We start from the raw sequence: 11,980 nt of genomic DNA, 5'->3' as shown, positions 1-11,980 counted from the left end.
TTAGGTCATTCCTCAAGTGTATATATTTTGACTGATATACCGTATTTGCTCGATTATAAGACGACCCTGATTATAAGACAACCCCCCAAATCTGAATATTAATTTAGGAAAAAAGAAAAAGCCTGAATATAAGACGACCCTATAGGAAAAACGTTTTACCAGTAAATGTTAATTCATCTAAACTATCTTTTTTTTTTTTTTTAATAAAAGCTATGATTGAGAAAAATATTTTGGTTTTATTTCCTTCTATTTTCCAACTTGCCCCCCAGTTATGCACATCTGCCCCAGAAATGCCTTATACCCCCTATATGCCACTGTGCCTCCAGAAATGCCTTATACCCCTATATGCCACTCTGGCATTTAGAGGGTTAAAAGGCATATTATGGGGAAGAGTGGCATATAGGGAGGTTTTCAGGAAGATGGCATTCAGGAGGCAGAGTAGCGTATAGAGGGTTAAAAAGGCATTTCTGGAGGCAGAGTGGCATTAAAGGGGTTAATAGGCATTTCACAGAGCACTCTGCCTCCAGAAATGCCTTATGTCCCCCATTTAACACTCCCCCGCCCCCCCCCCCCAACTTACCAGTGCTTCTGACTTCCCTGTCATGTAGCCGGGGCAGCGTGTAGATCCCACGCACTTACGCTGCAGCCGGAAGGAGGTGCGGGGAACTCTGATCTCTGACAGCCGAGGGCGGTCTGTGCGATGGATGCAGACAACCCCCACTGCTAGCCACACCTCCTTCCGGCTGCAGCGGAAGTTGTCTACGCGAATCGCGTAGACATCTACACGCTGTCCCAGCTACACACCGGGGACTCAGAAGTACTGGTAAGTGGGGCGGGGGGGGAGACAGGAGGATCCAGGTCCCCTGCAACTGCGGGGGATCTGGATCATTGTCGTCTCATAGTCAGACCTATTTGAGGTCTGATTATAAGACGACCCCGATTATAAGACAAGGGGTATTTTTCAGAGCGTTTGATCTGAAAAAACCTCGTCTTAGAATCGAGCAAATATGGTATTATGGGTGAAAGGCAGGGCTGGCCCAAGTCATTGTGCTGCCTGGGGCAAAGTGTGAAATGCTAACCCCCCCCCCCCACACACACACACACACACACTCACTCGGAGTGAGTGCCAACATCACCTGATGTCACCGCGCTCTACGGGAAGCTCACGCGAGAGCTGACCTCCAATCATGAAGGAGAAGAAGCTCTGCCCAGTGTGCATTTGGTCCATAGACCGCAACTGAAACTGTTAAAAGGCCCTACTAAATTAAATATATTAGACATAATGGAATCAAAACATTTGCTACTGCAAACATTTTTAGATGAAAAAGTTCCGTTTTATTTAGTGGAACAAAACAGTGATCACATTATTTTTCACAATATTCTTGTAAGAAACTTTTGGCTATTAATACCACCACAGCTGTTCTAGCACTGCATCATCCAATGAATACCTCATCCCAGATACATCATTATTATTATTTTTTTTTTTTAAGTCACACAGTTCATGGTGCAAAGTGGTCTGCCAGTATGTTTATGTAAAAGGTCCTCTCTTAAGGGAGAAGGACTGTGAAACCAACGGGAATAATGAAATCCGTTCTTACAACTAAATTGGGTTTCACTCTGAAGATCCCAACCATCATTCAACTTTCTGCGATGAATCCTTTGTGATAAGATATGCAGATTGAAATAAGAGTAAATAACACAATACCTTTACTTTTCCTCTCCCTGATTTCTGGGCCTAGAAAGTTTTGTCCTACAAATTTAGGAGGGCGTTTTATCTCTGGATAAGTAAACATTAAATAAATCAATGTATTACTACAGTAAGTACAGTGCACACCGACACCCAGACACACACACACACACCAAGACACCATCTGTCACACCAACACCCAGACACACACACCAGGACAGGCTCTGCCACACTGACACCTATACGCACCCCAGGAAAGGCTCTACCACACCGACACCAAAACACACACACCAGGATAGGCTCTGCCACACAGACATCCAAATACACACCAGGAGAAGCTCTGCCACACAGACACCCAAGTACACACCAGGAAAGGCTCTGCCACACTGACATCCAAGCACACACCAGGACAGGCTCTACCACACCGACACACCCCAAAGCACACCAGGGCAGGCTCTGCCACAACGACACAAATACACACCCACCAGGACAGGCTCTACCACACTGACACATCCAAACATACCAGGAAAGGCTCTGCCACACCGACACCCAGGCACACACACACACCAGGACAGGCTCTACCACACCGACACCAAAACACACACACCAGGACAGGCTCTTCCACACCGACACCCAAATACACACACACCAGGACAGGCTCTGCCACACAAACACCCAAATACACACCAGGAAAGGCTCTGCCACAGACACCCAAATACCATATTTCCTCGATTATAAGACGACCCCCCAAAATCTGAATATTAATTTAGGAAAAAAAGAAAAAGCCTGAATATAAGATGACCCTATAAGGAAAAAGTTTTACTAGTAAATATTAATTCATGTAAGCTATTTTTTCATATTTAATAAAACCTATGATTGAGATTCATTTATATAGAATTTCCATACTTCCCCAGCACTTATAGAGAACATACTACACTACATACTATACATTCTAGGTGTCCACTACCCTTTCTGTAAAGTAGTATTTTCTGATGTTACCATTAAACCTTTGCCCCTCTAGCTTATGCCTATGCCCTCTTGTTGTGGTAGTATTTCTCCTTTTAAATAAACTCTCTTCCTTTATCTTGTTGATTCCCTTTAAGTATTTAAATGTTTCTGTCATAAACCCCTGTCACGTCTTTCTTCCAGGCTATATAGGTTAAGATCCTTTAACCTGTCCTGGTAAGGTTTATCCTGTAATCCATAAACCATTTCAGTAGCCCTTCTCTGAACTTTCTCCAACATTTCTATATCCTTCTGTAGATACGGTCTCCGGTACTGTACACAATACTCCAAGTGAGGTCTCACCAGTGATCTGTACAACGGCATGAGCACTTCCCTCTTTCTACTGCTAATACCACTCGCTATACAACCAAGCATTCTGCTAGCATTACCTGCTGCTCTACTGCATTGTCTGCCTACCTTTTACCTCACACGTTGAGGTTAGGACAGTATCAAATATTCTATACTCTGCCCTTGGGTTTTTATGCCCCAGGTGCATTACTTTGCATTTATCCACATTAAATGCCAGTTGCCACAGCTCTGACCATTTTTCCAGTTTACCTAAATCATTTGCCATTTGGCTTCTTCCTCCAGGAACATCAACCCTGTTGCAAATTGTTGTTTCATCAGCAAATAGGCATACCTTTCCATGCAATATCACTAATAAAAATATTAAAGAGAATGGGTCCAAGTACAGATCCCTGAGGTATCCCACTGGTAACAAGACCTTGTTCTGAATATACGCCAAAGACTACAACCCTCGGTTGTCTGCCACTCAGCCATTCAACAACATTGGGATCTAAACCCAGAGATTGCAGTTTATTTATAAGTCTTCTATGTGGCACAGTGTCAAAGGCCTTACTGAAATCCAGATACTCAATGTCTACTGCACCACCTTGATCGATTACTTTAGTCACCCAATCAAAAAAATCAATAAGATTCGTTTGGCATGATCTTCCTGAGGAAAACCCATGTTGTTTTTGATCTTGAAACCCATGTGACTTCAGATGTTCAACAATCCTTTCCTTTAACATAGTTTCCATTAATTTCCCCACTACAGATGTAAGACTAACTGGCCTGTAGTTGCCCAACTCCTCCCTGCTGCCTTTTTTGTGAATGGGCACAACATTCGTTACTTTCCAATATCCAATAACTCCCGTTACCAAAGATTCGTTAAATATATTAGTTAACGGTTTTGCTAGTACACCCCCAAGCTCTTTTAATAGCTTTGGGTGGATCTCATCAGGGTGGATCTCATCAGGCCCCATTGACCCATTTACCTTAGACAACTGAAGTAGAACCTCCGCCCCGATAAACTCACGTTTTTCAAATGATTCAGTCTTTTTTCCCAACTGAGGTCCCATTCCCTCATTTTCATTTGTAAAAACTGAACAGAAATATTAATTGAGGCAGTCAGCTAAACCTTTATCCTCTTCTACATACATTCCTTTTGTTTTTAATCTAACTGATCCTTGTTTTACTTTCCTTTTATCATTTATATATCTAAAAAATGTTTTATCTCCATTTTTTACTGACAGGAGAATTCACTCTTCTGCATGTGATTTAGCAGATCTTAAAACTTTCTTTTGCCTCTTTCTGCCTAATTTTATAGATCTGTCTATCTTCCTCAATTTTTGTATCTATGAAAGGCTAACTTCTTGTCTTTTACGATTTTGGCTTCTGCAGAGTACCACAGTCGTTTCTTTAATTTTTTACTCTTACTGACCAGCCTAATACAATTTTCTGTTATCTTTAATAATACAGCTTTTACATAATCCCATTTCTCATGGACTCCATTTAAATTGTCCCAGTCTGATAATGACTCCTCTACACATATTCTCATTTTAGAAAAGTCAGCTTTTCTAAAATCTAAAACTTTTGTTTTTGTGTGGTGTGACTGAGTCACTTTTCGTATATTAAACCACACAGACTGATGATCACTAGATCCCGAACTTTCACCTACAGAAATATCTGTTAACAAATCTCCATTTGTGAACACTAAATCCAATATGGCATCCTTACGAGTTGGTTCCTCAACTAGTTGTTTTAAAGATAATCCCAGTAGGGAGTTTAGAATATCCGCACTCCGGGTACAACCTGCTACTTTCATTTTCCAGTTCACATCAGGGAGATTAAAGTCACCCATGATTATAACATCCCCCTTCACTGTAATTTTAGCTATTTCCTCCGCTAGTAGATTATTTGTCCTGGGGGTCTATAAATCACACCTACCCGAGTTACTTTACTTTTGCCAAATTGTACTGTAACCCAGACCGACTCTATGTTCTCCTTACCAACTTTTATTAAGTTAGGTTTTATGTTATTTTTCACATATAGGGCCACCCCTCCCCCTTTCTGTCTTTTGTACATAAAGAGTACCCCAGTATTGATATGTCCCAGTCATTTTTCTCATTATACCATGTCTCAGTAACAGCCACTATATCAACATTCTCAGTTGCCACAACTGTTACAAGTTCATGGATCTTATTCCCTAAACTGCGAGCATTTGTAGACATGACCTTTAGCTTGTCATTTAACACTGATGCTGCAATCGCTTTCTGTCTTTGTTTTGGGGGCAAAATATATGCTTCTCCCTATTATCTGTATAGACCAAGCCCCCAGATCCACCCACCTGGTTACTAAGTAAATCGCCTTCCCTTTCTATACTGTCTAGCCCGGTATTTATCCCCCCCCCATTCCTAGTTTAAAATCTCCAACCGTCTAGCCATTCTCTCCCCAAGCACATTGGACCCTCTTGCATTTAGATGCAATCCATCATGACTATAGAGATTGTATACCAAAGCAAAATCAGCCCAGTGCTCTAAAAACCCAAAGGCCTCCTTCTTACACCAAGACTTCAGCCATGCATTTAGCTGCCTAATCTCCCGCTGCCTTTCTGGTGTAGCACATGGCACAGGTAGTATCTCTGAGAATACTACTTTGGAGGTGCTTTTTTTTAATCTTACTCCCTAAATCCCTAAAATTACCTTTTAGGACATTCCATCTTCCTCTTACTATGTCATTGGTGCCAATGTGCACCAAGACAGCTGGATCCTCACCAGCCCCTCCCAATAATCTATCCACTCTGTCCGCAACATGCCGAACCCGGGCACCCGGGAGAGGGCAAACCTTTTGGTTGCTGTGATCAGAGCTACAGATTACCCTGTCTGTTTTCCTAATTATTGAATCCCCTACCACCACAACCTGTCTGGGCTTTCCTTCCTTTCGGATCCCCTGCACACTAGATGAGCTGCTCTCCTGGCTGTTAGAGAGAACAGCTTTTTCCGGAAAGCCTACCTCTGAGTCTGCCTCCCCAACATGCTCAGTTGAATGGGCAAATTTGTTGGGATGGAGAAACTCTGGGCTGGCTTCCCTCTTCCTCTTCCCTCCCCCACTGCAACCACATCTTACTGTTACCCAGCTATGTGCCTGACTCCCTTCTGACTGATCTCATCCCTCATTGCTAAACTCTGCTCAGTGAGCAAGAGACTCCTCTCAAGATTGTCAATCTCTCTCAGTGTTTCAATGTGCCTCTTCAGAGCACCAACCTCAGCTTCCAGAGAGACCAATTGTTCACACTTGCCACAGCAATATGGACCCAGGAACTGCTGTTCCAAGCATGCATACATCTGGCATGATGTGCACTGAGTGAGATCTCCAAGCTTGCTTATACTTTATGAAGGGACGTGAGCACAGAATTTAAACAATTACTTTATGGCCCTTACCCTCATTTCTCTTACACTCTTGTGTTGCACCAACTGCTGTGGTGCACAAACTGGTCACTTACAGAAAGCAAGTCACTTAGAGAATGCAAGCCCCTTACAATGATGGGATTGCAACTCTAATTTTAAACAAATAAACCAAAAATACCCACAAAAGTATATATTTCTGTAAAGCAGACAACCCAGACTATCCTCTCAGGGGCACTCATCATGCAGCTTTTGGCCACCAATCACTGTCAAAGGTGGCCCCATTTCCTGTGCTTTTTTTCACCAACACTTCTGTGTTGCTTAGATTTTATTGCACAGGGCGTGTGTTACGGCAGAGAAACCCAGCCAAAATTGTTTAGCTCCATCTCCTGATTACGGAGATACCCTACATCCTTAGTTTTCTTTTCTCTAGTGGGCCATATCTGTCATGCCTACCGTGTCCGCCGGAGTCCTGCATCGTCCTGCCGCTGGTGGGCAGTCCCCTCGCACGTCCTCTCCATGTACTGACGTGCACTGAGCGGCGTGCGCACTGGAGGGGCACACCTACCGCACAGTGACAGCTCTGTTCGAGCTGCCGTGGCGTGTCAGCAGCAATTGGGCAACACTGACCCTGCCGCCACGACACACTTGCGGCGCCCGAACGCTACCTCCTCTGCCTGTGTGGTCCCTCCGCGTTTCTCGCGGAGGTAACACAGACAGAGTTCGTTAGTGTTATGGCCGCCATTGCGGCGACACTATTTTGCGTGACCTGTCATTGGTCCGTTCCCTGGTCTCCCGCCTTTGATTGCTATTTAAACTTCCCTGTCCCGTTCTACGAGTCACTATAGTAGTACTCTGAGTGTTCCTACAGTGTCCCTGTCTCCAGTTTTGCTTGATTTACGTGTACCAGACCTCGGCTTGCTTACTGACCTTGATCCTGTGCTGCCTGACCTGACCTCGGCTTTGTATCCTGACTCTACACCTGCGCTGCCTACCCCGACCTCGACTTATCTCCGTTTACGCTTCTCTGCCTCTGGCCCCGATCTGCCTACCTGCTGCAAAACTACCTTGCCAGTACGTCACCATTCCTGCTTAGTGGGTCCAAACCTGCGTTGCCTGTGCCAGCATAACAATATCCATCCCTTACATATAAATATTAATTAACCCGTTAATATAAATTAACGGGTTTGGGGGTTGTAAACTGGGGCGGGGGGGGTTATACCTTTTAGATGTTGTGCTAGGGCAAGGGGATGTATTTCATTTTTTGTTGTTTGATCTCCCTGCCGCTGCAAGAAGGTCAGGACCTACCTGTACGTCCATAAGGGTTTCTTTAGATGTGTTTTATGGATGTACCGGTACGTCCATAGGGGAAACACAGCACAGAACACACAAACCCAGTGCTGTCCGACTGTCACCAACTCTACCCTCCTTCAAACGCTCACTAAAAGCTTTTCTCTTCAGGGAAGCCTACCACTGAGGTAATCATCAAAACTTCCCTCTCACCCACTTACAACCCTTATCTCGCCCCACATTAACGTAATTCACTGCCATGCAGTCCTCACCTCCTGTTTCTTACCCCTTATCCACCTAGATTGTAAGTTCCTGAGGGAACAGGGCCCCTCATTCGTCTTGTATCTGTATGTCAATTGTTGTATTGTACCTGTCATTATCTGTAACCTTTTTACCTTGTACACAGCGCTGCGGAATCTGTCGGCGCTTTAGAAACAAATAATAATAATAATAATAATAAAAACCAAGAAGTGCAAAGAATGTGCCATCTTTGTCTCCAAACAGCCCAGCATGAGTCAACTTTGTCCCCAAGCAGCCCAGCGTACGACATCTTTGTCTCATAAACACGCTACCTGTGCCATCTTTGTCCCATAAACACCCTGCCTGTGCCATCTTGGTCCCCAAGGCTTAAACACCCTGCTTGTGCCACTTTTTCAGTCACTTACTAATTCACACTTTCATTCACATAATTAATTCACACAATAATTTATTATTACTCTCACTCTTTCACACAAATCATTTACACATATTCATTAATGCATTCTCACAAATTCATTGATTATCTCACCCATTCATACAATTCATCCACACATTCATTCATACGCTCACTCATTCAGACAATTCATCCACATATTAATTTATACCCTCACTCATTCAGACAATTCATTCACACATTAATTTATACTCTCACTCATTCAGACAATTCATCCACACATTAATGTATACTCTGACTCATTCAGACAAATCATCCACATATTAATTTATACTCTGACTCATTCAGACAATTCATACACACATTAATTTATACTCTCCCTCATTCACACAATTCATACACACATTAATCCATACTCATTCTCACTCTTTATTTATTTAAATATTCTTACTACCCCCTTTTCTCACTATCTACCTCTATTCTCATTATCTACCCCCTCTCCCCTCTTTTCTCACTATCTACCCTTTGTAGTTCACTTACCTTACAGAAGTCCTGTGGCGCGAGGCCTCTGGCGCTCTGCGCACTGCTGAGCACCGGATATGACGTCATATTCCAGCGGTCAGCATGAAATGCCGGCACTGCGACTAAAGCAGAGGACTCGCGGAGGAGAGTGAGGGGCGCCAAGCGATTGCTGAAAACTTATTCCTGAGCGACCGCTTGGCGCCCCTCTCTCTCCTCCCTCACGGCTGCAAAAAAAAATAATTACGGCGTTTCAATTGGGGGGCATATGGTGGCACAGCATGATGTAGGGGGGCCATGGCCCCCTCTGCCGACGCCACTGGAATTAACTTTATGTGTGTTTTTTGACTTGTTAACACCCTACATTTAATAGAATAAATAAATAATAATTTGATATTTGATAAACATATTTTTTCACTATATTTGTTACTGTATTACTAAAAAGATCAATACATTTTTAGACCATGACTAAGGTTACCACGGCCAGTTCTCAACTGGTCTGTCAAATACCGTATTTGCTCGATTATAAGACGACCCTGATTATAAGACGACCCCCCCAAATCTTAATATTAATTTAGGAAAAAAAGAAAAAGCCTGAATATAAGACGACCCTGTAGGAAAAAAGTTTTACCAGTAAATGTTAATTCATTTAAACACTTTTTTTAATAAAAGGTATGCTTGAGAAAAATATTTTGGTTTTATTTCCTTCTATTTTCCAACCTGCCCCCCAGTTATGCACATCTGCCCCAGAAGTGCCTTATACCCCCTATATGCCACTGTGCCCCATGATATGCCTTTTAACCCTCTAAATGCCACAGTGCCCCATGATATGCCTTTTAACCCTATATGCCACTGTGCCCCATGATATGCCTTTTAACCCTATATGCCACTCTGGCACTTAGAGGGTTAAAAGGCATATTATGGGGAAGAGTGGCATATAGGGAGGTTTAAGGCATTTCAGGAGGCAGAGTGGCATTAAAGGGGTTAAAAGGCATTTCACAGAGCACTCTGCCTCCAGAAACGCCTTACACCCCCCATTTAACACTCCCCCTCCCTCCTCCAAACTTACCGGTGCTTCTGAGTTGGAGGGGGCGCATAACACAGGACCCCTGCATCTGAGCCCCAGGTGCTTAGTCCGGGCAGCATGTAGAGCTCCACGCGAATCGCGTAGAGCTCTACACGCTGCCCGGACTAAGCACCGGGGACTCAGAAGCACCGGTAAGTTGGAGGGGGCATAACACAGGAGGATGCAGGAGGATGCGGGGGATCTGGATCTTAGTCTCATAATCAGACCTATTTGAGGTCTGATTATAAGACGACCCTGATTATAAGACGAGGGGTATTTTTCAGAGCATTTGCTCTGGAAAAAACCTCGTCTTATAATCGAGCAAATACGGTATGTATTACTATTAGGCACTTTGTCCATCAAACTAAATTTGAAAGGAATACATTGTTTTGAATTGAACACTCTCAAAACCAACATCCACCATCATGTTTCACAAATCCATAACATAATTCAGGTCTCGCAATAAGATTTAGAGTAATAAAGTAGTAGTAAGGGTAGTAGTAAAGGTCAGATCCTGCAACTAGGGTGTTCGTAAGAGGTTACAATTACCACATATGCCTTATACCCCCACATATACCACTCCGCCCTCCCCACATATGCCTTATACCCCAGTATGCCTTATACCCCCAGATATGCCACTCCGTCCTCCCCAGATATGCCTTATATCGCCAAATGCCTTATACCCCCTTATATGCCACTGTGCCCCCCCAGATATGCCTTATACCCCCATATACCTTATACCCCAGATATGCCACTCTGCCCCTGAATACGCCTTATACCCCTTATATGCCACTGTGCCCCCCCTGATATGCATTATAACCCCCTATATGCCACTCTGCCCCCAGATATGCCTTATACCCCGATATGCCCCTCTGCCCCCCAAATTTGCCACTGTAACCCTCTGATATGTCACTCTGCCCCACTGATATGCCTTATACCCCCTATATGCCACTGTACCCCCAAATATGCCTTATAACCCCTATATACCACTGTTCCCTTGATATGCCCTCCCAGACTTACCCCTGTGCTCCAAACTCCTTGGTGTCTAGTAGGGGCAGCCGGTGAGCATCTGCACGATGTGCGTAGACGTGCTTCTGGCCGGCACTTTTGAAGGAGCTTCTATGACTGAGCACCGGAAGGTCATGTGACGCCAGTGCTCCATCATAGAAGCCCCAGCAAAAGTGCCGGCAGTAGCAGAGGTTGTCTGCGCACATCGCTCAGATGCCCACCAGCTGCCAGAACGTTGCGCAATGTGCGCAGACCACTTCCGCTGTGCTGGCTGATCCTTCCGCCGGGGCTTCTATGGTGGAGCACCGGAAGGTCACGCCACGCTGGTGCTCCATCATAGAAGCCCCGGGGGAAGTGGAGGACATCAGCGGAGGTTGTCTGCACGTATTGCAGCCTCATCGGCTGTCAGAGAGGAGGATCTGGGTCCCCTGCAGCGCTGTGTGGGATCTGGATCTTAGTGTTATTATCCAACCTCTATTTGAGGTCGGATTATAAAACTAGGGGTATTTTTCAGAGCATTTGCTCTGAAAAAACCCTCATCTTATAATCGATAGAACCGATTCAACTAATCGATAATGAAATTCGTTGGCAACAATTTTCATTATCGGTTATTATCGATTAGTTGTCGCAGCCCTACCTTTATTATGATCTGAGATAAGTCTAACTCTGCCAAACTAGGATCCAAAAGACTTCTATGTCTAACGTCTCTTCTTGAATCTGTTTAATATGATGAAATACGCATCGGGTTGGTTAGCCTAAGCGTGTTCTTCACTATTAATGGTTGTGGAAATTGTAGTAACTTTAGCCTCAACACGCCATGCTAAGTCCGTCTATTATATTTTTTGATGATAATTTTAAAACAAATTATTTTTCCTGCTTGCTGAACAGAGTATATTAGCTTATTTGGGCTACCCCCTGAGGGAAGAAAGAGATATAAATCTGTATAATTTAAGAATTGGAGTTAAGCATTAAAAAAAGTGATTTTGATGCAAAGCTACCAGATGAACTGTCCAATCAAAAGCAATATTTCATCGGCCGGCATGGTAAAAAAGGACTATTTCCAAACA

This window comes from Spea bombifrons, chromosome 2, assembly GCF_027358695.1.
Source record: "Spea bombifrons isolate aSpeBom1 chromosome 2, aSpeBom1.2.pri, whole genome shotgun sequence".
Taxonomy (NCBI): domain Eukaryota; kingdom Metazoa; phylum Chordata; class Amphibia; order Anura; family Pelobatidae; genus Spea; species Spea bombifrons.
This window is presented reverse-complemented; position numbering follows the sequence as displayed.